Source organism: Myotis brandtii, unplaced genomic scaffold (genome assembly GCF_000412655.1).
Source record: "Myotis brandtii unplaced genomic scaffold, ASM41265v1 scaffold154, whole genome shotgun sequence".
Classification (NCBI taxonomy): Eukaryota; Metazoa; Chordata; class Mammalia; order Chiroptera; family Vespertilionidae; genus Myotis; species Myotis brandtii.
Window position 1 is genome coordinate 8215892 of NW_005355584.1, and position 11887 is coordinate 8227778.

At 46.7% G+C, this 11887-nt stretch overlaps 1 protein-coding gene across 1 annotated transcript in view; it reads left to right on the forward strand.

Annotated features, from left to right (window-relative positions):
- SALL3 (spalt-like transcription factor 3) overlaps positions 1-827 on the forward strand; it is an 8583-nt gene extending 7756 nt beyond the window's left edge. Inside the window, exon 4 of the mRNA XM_014535960.1 lies at positions 90-827. The gene's annotated coding sequence lies outside the window, so the exon portion shown is untranslated. The remainder of the gene's footprint in view (positions 1-89) is intronic.
- The last annotated feature ends 11060 nt before the right edge of the window (positions 828-11887 follow it).

Sequence of the window (11887 nt, forward strand, 5' to 3'; positions counted from 1 at the left end):
GGGGCTGGCGGTGGGGGCGGGGCTGCCTGTTCTACCTCATTTTGTGTGTTGGGATCGGGCTGCAGTCTGAGACTATGGGCTTCTTCCAGCACCACTGTCCCAGAGACGGTCCGGTCCCAGTGCCCTGAAGAAGGAATCAGTCAGCGACTCAGCTGAAACAGAAAAATAGGACAATCTTTCCAACACACCCACAGCAGTGGCAGATCACATCGTTGAACAGTGTGGACGAATCATAACCAAGCAGACTGCGAAGTTTGTTTCTGTCCGGAATGAACTCTGAACTCGCTCCGCAGCCCTGTTTTCTGAGGGATGGGGTCGTGTCCCCACCGCGTGCCGCCGCCCCTCGTGGGATGGGGGGCAGGGGTTGTCTCAGCATCGTTGGGAAAAGAAACAGGTGGCTTCCTGTTGCTGTGTTTCAGCAGTTGAATGTTTTTATTATTTATCTGTGTCCTTTTTTGCCGTGAATTTTTTGTTGTTAGTATTTGATCCCGTGTAGGGTTCTGTCTCCTCCCAAGAGGATGTGTATATATAACTTCAGAGAAATGTAAAGTGTGTAAATAAGACGGCTCGTGACAGGACCGCAAGACTGACCCCTCTGTGTTCAGGGCGAGGCCACCCCTCTCTGCATGGTGAAGAGAGACACTATTTTTCTACTGGCGTGCCATGTGGGGCCAGGGCCTCCCCGAAGCAGCGGGAATTGTTACCTAGATCCAATATTTTTTATGATGAAATCTGTGGCTCGACACACCTGCTGATTGAAATGGATGTCTTAGTCTAGGTTCCTATTTTGTCATATGGAGTTGAATAAAATGCAGGATGTCCTACTATTTCTGAATCACGTTCCTTGATTATTCGAATTGAAGCAATGGAATTTGAGGTGATGGCCTCACTTATGGGGGCGGGGGTGTACATCCCTGGTGTTTCTCTGAGGAAGGTCAGTGTGGGTGGGCTGCTCGGATGTAAGCAGTATCTCTGTGTATCTTGATTGGTCTTGAAATGTTTAGTTTTCCCTTTTTTCTAAAATAAAAAGGCAGCCTCCTGATTGTGGATTTTTTTTCACTTACGATGAAACAGGATAGAGTAGAAAATGCCTATTAGAGGCTGTTGGCAGTGTCCAAAAATGACTGCGCTCAGTGATTTTCCTGTCGTCAGCTCCCGGTGAAGGTAGTGCCTCCTCCAGTCACTGGGAAGATAGGCAGCTGTGCAGGAAGGACCTGGAATGGGAGGTGCCACTGTGAACCGCGGGCGCACCTGCCCCGTTACTCCCGGTGGAAGATGTTCTCGACTCTAAAAGAAGCTTTACCTCACCCATAACATCTGATAAGACTTACAACTTTAAATATTTAATAGCTCCTGGATTTTAACTATATAATCCATTTTCTTTTTTTTTTTCTTTAGTAACTACTGATACCTAGGAGCCACAGTAACTTTTACCTGGAAAGTGCCAGGTGATTTTAAAGAACTGAACAAGGTACTAACCACTAATTGAACTGCCCGGGCCACCCTCCCAACCTGTCATCAGCCTTAGGGATTAATCCATGTTGATTTCACTGCTAGTCTAGAAATGATGGGATAGAAAGTGACTAAATCAGTAAATTTGGGTTTTTTTAATGGTAAGAAAATAGCAAAAATGTCTATAACCATTTAAAACAATTAATATAAATTAAACGGTGGGGAGAGGACAGAGGAGACAGGGATATACTTCTTATTTCAAAAATATCTCCAATGTAAAACCAGAGGCGGTTCAGCTTCATAAGCCCTGGGTATTTGCTACTTTGTAGCATCAACCCTGGTTGCTTCGACTATATAACAAAGAATCAGAAATGCCAGCCATCCCTAAATATTATTTATTTAAATATGTTTCTGTTCTAAGTGCATTACAGGAACCGTTAACATTTAACACCAATTAAAAAGTATTGCTAAAGGGCTAAAAAGCAATTGTTCTTAAACTCTCCGCTGTTTAATTTCATCCCGGTGGCAGCTTGAAGGCGTGCGGGTTCCCTGCCTGCCTCTCTCTCTCCTGTGCTTGGCAGACACGGCGGCTCCTGCTCAAGCCTCACAAAGAATCGGGTCACGGCCACATCAGGGGCATTTCTTTATTACGAGGCTGCATGGATGTTTCCAGCCCAACCAACTTCAAATCACTGCACTGATTCTGGCTGTCTGCCTGATGCCACACAAGTCCAGACCCCTCAGCAGGTGACAATGTCACACACGTGGAATTCTGCGTCCAGCCACCCTGTGGGCTTCCAGGTTCAGCCCTTTGTGTTAAAGTCCAGGCTCACTCGCCCATTCCCAGACTGGGGTCGGGAGGGAGGGCTTGTTTTCTCCTCTGAGAAGTTGCTGGGGACACATGGAAAACAGGCCTGTTTGCTGACTTCAAGCCACCGTAAAACCTGATCTGCAAAACACTCTACAAAACTGGGAAGAAAATTCAATTCCCCTTTTCCACGTAAGTGGAAATAGTAAGCATTATTTCAGCTTTCTTTTAAGAAAGGACAAGTTTAAAGTGAAATCACCCTAGAGGCATTTTCCGACCATTCTGTTCACGTGTTTGTACCAAGTTAACAGGCCTGGGGGGTGGGCGTCTCCCCTGGTCTGTGGCCCAGCTTGGCTTGCTCCGCGGTGGGCACAGGACGGGTCACCAGGGCCACGCTGCCCTCTCTGTGCAACGTGACAGCTTCAGCCCCTCCCTCCCCTCCGCCTCCTTGTCTGTAAGAATGGAGTAGAATTTGATGGTATTAAAATCCTTCCCACTTCAAAAACTCTGTTTTTTAACAAGAACTACCATTAATGTACACCTTCCTTTTTCTCCCCAAAATTCACTAGACAGACTGACAGTATTTATAGAGAGAATATACAAATGATTACCTAAGAATATAACTGAGAAATCTATTACAAATGACTTTGCTAAAGAAAATGTGTGGAATCATTTTTGGACCGTGAGAAATATGTTGGTATCTTTGACTTTTTTTTTTTTTAAATCATTGAATTCATTGAAGCTTTTTAAAATGCAATTATATTTAAGGTGAAATAAAATCAAGCTCTGTGGACATCATGCTTACTGCGTTTTCTTGTAAAGAGTCTCGTAAGGTAGCCTGCTTTGCGTCCCGGGTACGCGCACACAGGCACAGTACGGCTTCTCGTGAAGGTGAGGTGTATATGTGTTCAAGAGAGTATGCACCTTGTGGCCACGGTTATTTCTTATTGTTCCTGTTAGTAGTGTCGGAGAACTTAAGCTGTTAACAGCGGTGGTCCTGTCCTAGTTTGTAACTGCCAGCACTGTTCGGTCTAATCTCTCTGGCAGTATTACAGATGGTTTCAGGGTAGCTTCGCCTCTTGCTCACCCCCTTCCGGCTGCATTCGGTATGTTCCTGAGCGAGGAGTAGCCCAGTGGGAGATAGTGCGCGTTGCTGAGACAGGAAAGAGATGCCATTAATGTAAGTACCGTCCTGCTCTGTTACGTCCAAAGTTCTTTATGTCACCAAATGAAACAGCGATCCACCAGCCAAGCCGGGGAAGCGAAGGGTGCAAGGACCTACACATTCAGTGACTCCCTCCCTGTGTGTGACTCAAACACGGAGACAGGTCGTTCCAAAATGGGACTATCTGTGAACATGGGAATTTTGTAACCCGCTCCCTCCCATACTTTCTAGGTTGGTATGATGCACATATTCTTAAGTTACAGTACAATCTTATAATCCAGGATTTTTACAGACATGTGAGTTGTTTGCTTCACACTCCATCCTGATACTTCATGGACTCACTGATTCCATGCCGTATATTTTCTTCCAAGCTTACCTTACAGGACCATTGAATTCAACTTCTTACAAGCAGGGATTTAAACATCTGAATAACAACTCATCGCATTTCTTTTGTAACTGGAAGATCTCTTAATTACACGTATGATACAGCACACTTCTATCCTATTTTTCCTATTTGCTGCATCAAGGAAAATTCAAAAGCAGCTTTTGTTATGACCTAAAATTACCCAGAGGAATTATGTCACAGCCTCCCCCAACCACCACTGCTGAGGACAGACAAGCAGCCTGGGAAAACATATGTCCACACCTCACATGGTGAAAGCCTTAGGGATAAATAATGGAAAATTATCTAGAAACATAAATCATTACTCATTTGAATAATTTAAGGATAAATTAAGATTTTGAATTATAAATCCATTTTCCTTCACAAAGAGGCCGAGTTCTGTTTTCCTAGGAAGTCCTCTGGTCTCGACCAGTTCTTCGGGGTGTGAGTATGTGCAGCGAGCAAGAAACACGGACACTTCCTTGACATTTTCTCTTCGTGTTTTGTCTGGGGCTTTCTGTTTTGCTTTGTTAGTGAGTTTTCCTCACAGCGTTAGGTGCAGGCTGCTCAGCGGACGCCGACTTAAAATGCTGGGTTTGGGATCACTGAACAGGCCTGCGCCCAGACGGTTCCTATAACTCAGGGGCCGGGGTGGGTGGGGGACTCAGGGGCTCCCTGGTACAGGTGGACCGTTCGGTGATGTGACATCGGTCTGAAGACACACGTGCTGAGTGAGAAGTCGAGCCGCCTGTGACTCCCCGGAAAGGACTAGAGCATCACTGGCGTGTGTCCAGAGGGGAGCACCATTCAGGGCAGCCGGTCCAGAAGCCGTACAGCAGCGGAGGCCGGCAGAGATGGGGAATGTCCTCAACACCCTTCCCCCCCCACCACCCCCTGGCATCTCACATCCTCTGGCTGCACTCAGCTCACAGATTTTCATTTAGGAGCTACAGGCCATTTGGGGAAATGAACTTTATCAATAAGTATTTGTAAATGATTAGCTTTACCTGAGGATCTCTGAACGTTTTCCATAAGCTCAGTCCATCTCATAGTGTGTTGTGAACATAAACCTCAGGGTTAACTCCTTGCCTGTGGGAGGCCTGCCTTCTATCTGTTCTCATTTGCGTGGCCGTCTTCCCCAGAATTGAGCTCCTGGCTTGGTGTTGCTGGCTTTTTCTCTGTCTGTTTTGACCTTGCTCCTATCACTTTTGCCAACAGTTTTTGCTGGAGAATAGAATAGAAAGAGAACAAGCTTTACATTGAAACCATAATTTGGTTGTTTTCAAGGATGATCCCTGAGGCTAAGCTCTGGACCCAAAAGCCTTTCCAGTGGCCTGGGTTGGATGCACAGTTTTAGAAACAGTCTGTGGTCTTCAAAGAAGTGAAATCGGAGCTGAACTTGGTATTTAACTGAAGACAAATCAAGGATTTCTCACAGGCCCTGGAAAGGGAGCAGATGATGAGTTCGAGTCCTGACACCCTCCCAGCCTGCTGGCGTCAGTTTAGGTCACACAAGCCACCTCAGTGGTACTCAGGGCAGCATGCTGAGCACCCAAGCAAATGCATGAGCCTTACCTGCTGAGCCTCAGGGAGCTGGCCAGGATCCGGTGTGTATCTGTGGGTGTGGGCATCTGTGTGTATGTGGGGCGTGTGCACCTGCTGGTCTCATGCATCTGCAGGGCGTGTGCCTCTGCAGGTCTTATGCATCTGTGAGGTGTGTGCATATGTGTGGGGTGTATGCATCCGTGGGGCATGCATGTGAGAAACACAGACAAGGGACCGGCTGTGGCTCAGCGTGCCTCGTTTCTGGGGCCGATCAGGCGTGAACCCTGACGCTGCAGGGTGGCCGAGGCAGTGCACTGCCTGCGCGGCGTTCTGTGGAGGCTGGCTGGCTTTGGGACCATCAGGAGAATAATTGTAGGCTGTGTAAAAATTATAAGAGCGTTAAAATCATATTTGTAACCACAGAAAAAAACTACCCCATACCCCAACCTAGCCTTTGGGATGAGCTGCAGAGGGAGTGGGGGGTTGGGGGGGTGTGCTGGGAGAGGGGAGGGAGGGGGGATTTCTGGGAGGGGGCTACTGGGAAGGCCTGTCATCCCCACTGAGGCTGGTATGTTGACTCCTCTCCCGAAGGCAGTTTGCTGTCTCCAGCCTCCAGGATTTCTGCCACCAATACAACCGCTGAGCAGTGAGGGGACAGCATTGGTTTAGTGGGGTGCCCTCAGAATGAGTCTCAACGGTGGCAGACACTGCTGAGTCTAGACCAAGAGGGGCCATCAGGGTGAGGCCAGGGCCTGCAGTGTTGCTGGCACACAGGGTCCCAGCCGTGGGCTCCATAGGAGGTCCAGCGAGGCTCCTGCCACCGTCTCACCCCCACCAGCCGGCACCAACACGGGGGCCACTTCCCCACAGTCCACAGTCGGCTCTGCCCACTCATCCCTTGTGGTGCCGTTTTATGAGCTGAGAATCAGCACTGTTTCCTGTTTCACCGCACACATTGCTCAGTCACACCACACTGTTTTATTGTAAATGTCACGTGTGTCAGGTTCCTGCTCGTTCCTGCTCGCGCTGCAAGAACAGTCGTATCACCAATGGGCAGGCTGGGCTCACCGGGAACTGCTGAGCGCTTTCCCTTTCTTTCCACGCACAGAAACCCTGTAACACCCCAGGGGGAGAGCTGGCAGGAGAGTGCGCGCACTAGCGGCCCGGCTGGTTAGCTCTGCTCATGAACAGAACAAACCTAAAAGTAAGGGCACATTGCAGCACACCTCCCGAGTGTAGAGCAAGCGCATCAAACAAAAGAGGTCTGTACCAGGGACATTTAATGATGGAAATGAGCAAAAATATGTGTTAAATCCTCCTATAACATTCCTGACTTAATTCAATAGATGATGGATGGATAGATGGAAGGATGGATGGGTGGGTGGGTGATAGATGGATAGGTGGATGGATAATGAATAGAGAGATGATAGGTGTATAGCTGGTGATGGATGGATTGATGATGGGTGGATGGATAGAAGATAAGTGATGGATGGATGGTGGATGCATAGATGGAGGATGTATGGATTGATAGATAGATAGATAGATAGATAGATAGATAGATAGATAGATAGATGATAGATACATACATACATACATACATACATAGATACTGTCTTCCACACGATACAAGGTGCCCAGGGTCCTTACACCCTTTATCCCCCCCCAGGCCCTTCCTCTATCAGTTAAGTTTGCATTTGACTGCAAATTAACATAAACCCCATCTAATACCTTAAGTAGAGGCTTATTTCCCTTGTAACCCAGGCTTAGGTAGTTGCTGGGGATGACTTGGTTGCCCGTCGATGCCACCAGAGGCATTCATGTGTTGGCTTGTCTCATGCTGCCCCCTCATGATCACAGGGTGGCTGCTGCAGTCTCGGACATGTCCTCCACGCTCCACTCGGAAAGAACAAGAAGAGCAGAGGGCATGAGGCCTGAAATCAGCTCTCCATCTCTTTATCAGAAAAGCGAAACTTTGTCAGGATCCCCGCCAGAGGTCCGCTCTGCCACCCTGGGAGCCAAGCCGCTGAGTGGATAGGGTGCTGATTCTTGACGAGCAAGGGCTTCACAGTCAGAGGCTGACGCTTAAATCCCAGCACAGACACTCACAATTTGTGCCTTGTGCCCTCCGAACCTTAAATCCAGGGCTTGTGCAATGGGGCTCGGAGCACTGCCTCGCTGGGCTTCCCTAACGGAGCCCCCAGCACACCAGCCATCCCCGGGAAGCACCCTCCACCCAGGATGCCTGCCCCTGGCTCTTCCCAGGACAGCTCACTCATGTCTTCAAGACCCGTCCCTCCTGAAGAGAGGCCACCCGCCATGTACGAGCAGAGCAACCACGGACCTGCCATCCAGCAGCCTTGGGAAAGCTGCAGCGAAGCCAGGCAGAGGTGCCACACCAGGCTAGGCCAGCTGATGCTCTCCGTACCAGCAGCTTCCACTGTGACTAGCTGACAGTGAGTGTGGCAGGCGTGGGGGACAGACTAGGGCAGTGGTCGGCAAACTGTGGCTCGGCAAACCGCGGCTCGCGAGCCACATGCGGCTCTTTGGCCCCTTGAGTGTGGCTCTTCCACAAAATACCGACTTCTGCGCATGGGCCACGAAGTTTCAATCGCACTGTACGTGCGTGCCCGCACGTGGTATTTTGTGGAAGAGCCACACTCAAGGGGCCAAAGAGCCGCATGTGGCTCGCGAGCCGCGGTTTGCCGACCACGGGACTAGGGGATAGTGCATCTGGAAATCTGGGGTGAGCCTCAGTGTACAAAAGGGGTAGGGAAAGAGTCTCAGGGGGGTTAGGTTTATTAACATGGGTGCGGCGTCAAGGGACCCACACACTGAGCTCTGACACCAAGTGAAAGCAGATAGAAGCAGGCAGCTGGCTCGTGCTGGCACTGAGCGTGTTGGCAAAGTCCATGCAGGCGGGAATCACACATGTCCCTCCCTCCGAGTTACAATCAGGCCCTCACCTTCCAGCTGATTCCAGCTACTCATACTCTCACTCATGTCTGTAGGAGTGTCTTAGCGGGTTTGGTGTCCACAGCAGAGGGATCCTCGGGACCCGCTGCTAGCGAGTCACAGCTGTACTGTGAGCCCTGCATGGGAGCGGCTTACGCTGCAGAGGGTGTCAGCTGAGCACTAATCCTGCATTCCCGGGAGTGCTCCTCACCTCAGCTGTCACCATCACAGCCACGGAGCCCGCCCGAAACCGTGGGCATCGTCCATGTCCAGCAAATGTGTGACAACGGGCTGAGACGGTGTCACATGTGCAGAAACATCCTCAGCACTTTAAAGAAGTTGGAGAAGACAGGGGTAAGCCAGTTGACCAAAGAACTCTGCTGTCTTCTACGTCTCCCCTTCCCGTGTTTCAGTAGTGATTATTGACAGGGTGCTGCACGGCTTTTGCACAGTACATCTCTGTTCACCTTGATGATTGATGATATGGGGCACTGCAGACGGAGGTGAGGAGAACTTGAAAAGAAAGGGGTATTATGGTAAATGTGCTGGATGCCTTGCAAATGTGAGAGGATAAATTGAAATTTGACAGGACTAATGAGTTTTTGAAATCTGTTAGCCAGGCTTGTCCAAAGAGTTCTCTCCCTATTTAAGGTTTTCTAAATTAGAAACTCAAATTTCAGGAGCTGTTTTGGCCCTGGAATGAATAAACAGCCAAAGCAGATGGCATGTTTCCATGTATTAAACTTACATTGTATCTTGCTTCCATTGTAACCATGGCATGTAGAGCACTTGGGCCAAAACTTAGATACTTTGTAACCATCACTAGGCTCAGCTGTCAAAAAGAAGTGAATTCCAGGTGTTTGCATTTAACTTTCTATGTACTGTGGGGTCCTGAAAGTTTTCACATAAGCCTAAAATTAAAATTTGAGGTTAATAACTATATTTTTGAAATTGTTCTTCGTTCAAATAATTTATAGGCCAGTTGTTGTTAGCATCTTGAACTTGATTCCAGAGCTGAAGTCTTCGTGTAGGATTTGAATCTGCACTTTTAATAACACTGTTGTGGGCCCAGAGCCACATTCAGGTATTAGAACCCAGAAGGGCCTGGCTGGCATGGTTCAGTGGTTGAGCATCGACCTATGATCCAGGAGGTGACGGTTCGATTCTCAGTCAGGACACATGCCCGGGTTTCGACCTCGATCCCCAGCGTGGGGTATGCAGAAGGCAGCCAATCAATGATTCTCTCTTATCATTGATGTTTTTCTCTCTCTCCCTCTCCCTTCCTCTCTGAAATATATATATTTTTAAAGAACCCAGAAGGTTTGCTGTTAGGGGCAACCCATTCACACACTTGAACTGTGCAAGTAACCTTGAGTCTTAGTATAGAGACCAAAGAGTTCCTCTGATCTCACTGTCAATTGGTCTAAATACTATTTGCCTCTATGTATTTACTGTATTTCCCAGGGAAGGATCCCATTCATCAGTGAAGACCCATATTTACTTTGCATTTTAATACTACCATTATGGAACATTACGTATTTGAATGTAAGGAATATGCTACATGTTCTTCAATATAATTTTCTTCCCATGCAGATCATATCAGGTTATGTTTTTGCAATGTGTGTGTGTGTGTGTGTGTGTGTGTATACTGTATATGTAAAATATTTTATTTTTGTTGCCTATAAATATTCTTAAATGTAATACAAATAAATCAAAAACCAAGTTATTCAATATTTAAACTGACAATAATTTGAGAAATAATTATAAATTCTAAGTTGTGGGGTTTTGTTTGTTGTTTGTGTGTTTATTTGTTGCCCATATCAAAAATATAACAGAGGTGTTTTGTTAAACTGTTAGGATTCTTCCAGACCTCAATTTAATCTTTGCCATTGTTTCATATTGACTTCAATGCTGGAATCATTGATTCTGACATTTTTATCTGTCATTGTCCGCATTAGCAGTTTGTACAGATGTCTCCCCTTTTTACCTGAAACTGGTACTCATTCTGTTACCTTTGTGTTTAAAAAAAAAGATTTAAGGATTTCCACCTGAGCAGCAGTTTTCAATGTGTGAGTTGCAAGCATTTATGGGTCATGAAATCAATTCAGTGGCTCCAAACTACCTTTTCTTAATGAAAGAAAATAGTCTAGAAAATGTAAGTCTGCACAGCACTTTGAAACAGTGAGTCCCGCTTTATATCCATCTACTAATATGTGTGGGGACAGAATTTCCATGTTGTCAGGTCAAAAGTGTGAAACCACTGTGGTATAGCCTATATATAGGAGATTATATATATATATTCTCCTATACTATAGAGAGAGGTCCTTTCCTTTGTTTCTCTCTGTTTCCTCCCTCCCTCCCTCCCTCCCTTCCTTCCTTCCTTCCTTCCTTCCTTCCTTCCTTCCTTCCTTCCTCATCTCTTCCTGCCTTCCTTCTTCCCTCCATCCCCCCATCCCTTCCTTTCTTCCTTCCTCCTTTCTTTGAGTCAATAGGTTACTTAATAAGGATTAAAGGCTGAGACTACATGTGGGCTCCGTTGCTTACTGGTGCGATCGTGGGCAAGGTTCTCCACCATCATGCTCAGTTTCCTCACCTGGAACGCGGGCATGACCAGCACCTGCTTCATGGCTCCTTGAGAGCTCCGGGAGCTCCTGTGGAGGGGCGTGCTGCTGGGGGGTGGGGGGTGGGGGTTGCCATGCAGTGAGGTGGGTGCAGTGAGGTAAGCACCATGGAACTGGAATTCAGCTCTTGTGTGAGCTTCTGCTGCGATGTTTATGAAGTTGCTTGTCTCATTGTTATTACTTTGACCATTTCTACATCCCTTAATTGTACATTATTCTCTCAACATTTTATGCTTTGGGTTTGGCTTCTAAACAAAGATGTATATCCTTTCTTATTAGAATTGTTTATACATAATTAAGATTGTCTGCAGTTCTGGATACAGGAACCTTATCAGAGATTACAATGAGTGATTCCTATTTGCATTTAAACATGTTGAAATAAACCTAGTGAGGTTTTCAGTGATGGGAACTGTCACCAAACACGTGCATTACTGGGGTAATGCGGAGGGGCTGTAGCATTGGTTTTGGATTATGAATATACATGGGGAAAGGTAATAGCTACTTGGTAACAAAATGGTGAAACACAGCCATTTTTAAGGTGAGACCATTAAGAAATAAGTACTAGGATCTTTTCCTGAGGTCTTGAAAGATTATTTATGAATCATATAGGAAGTTAACAAGAAGGTCTAGCTATCCCCCAAAAATGGAAGGACAAGATGTACCTGTCCAACCAGCAGTGGTGCAAGATTCAGAAGTAAATGGCAGATTTTAAGAAAGCTGAAATAAAAGAAGATTGTTATTGACAACAGTTCTGTCTTGCAAAAGTGTTTGGACTTTAAGTAGATAGAAACCATCAGAACCTTAATTTGGGGGGCTTTAACTAAACTAGATTCTGGAAGACTGCACATAATACTAACAAGCAAGGATTCTGTCCTAATAAATTATATCTTTCCAGACATGTAGAGGGTTGTAGCATAACTCAGTGACCAAAGAATTATAAACCCAAAACTCAAAAGGAGCTA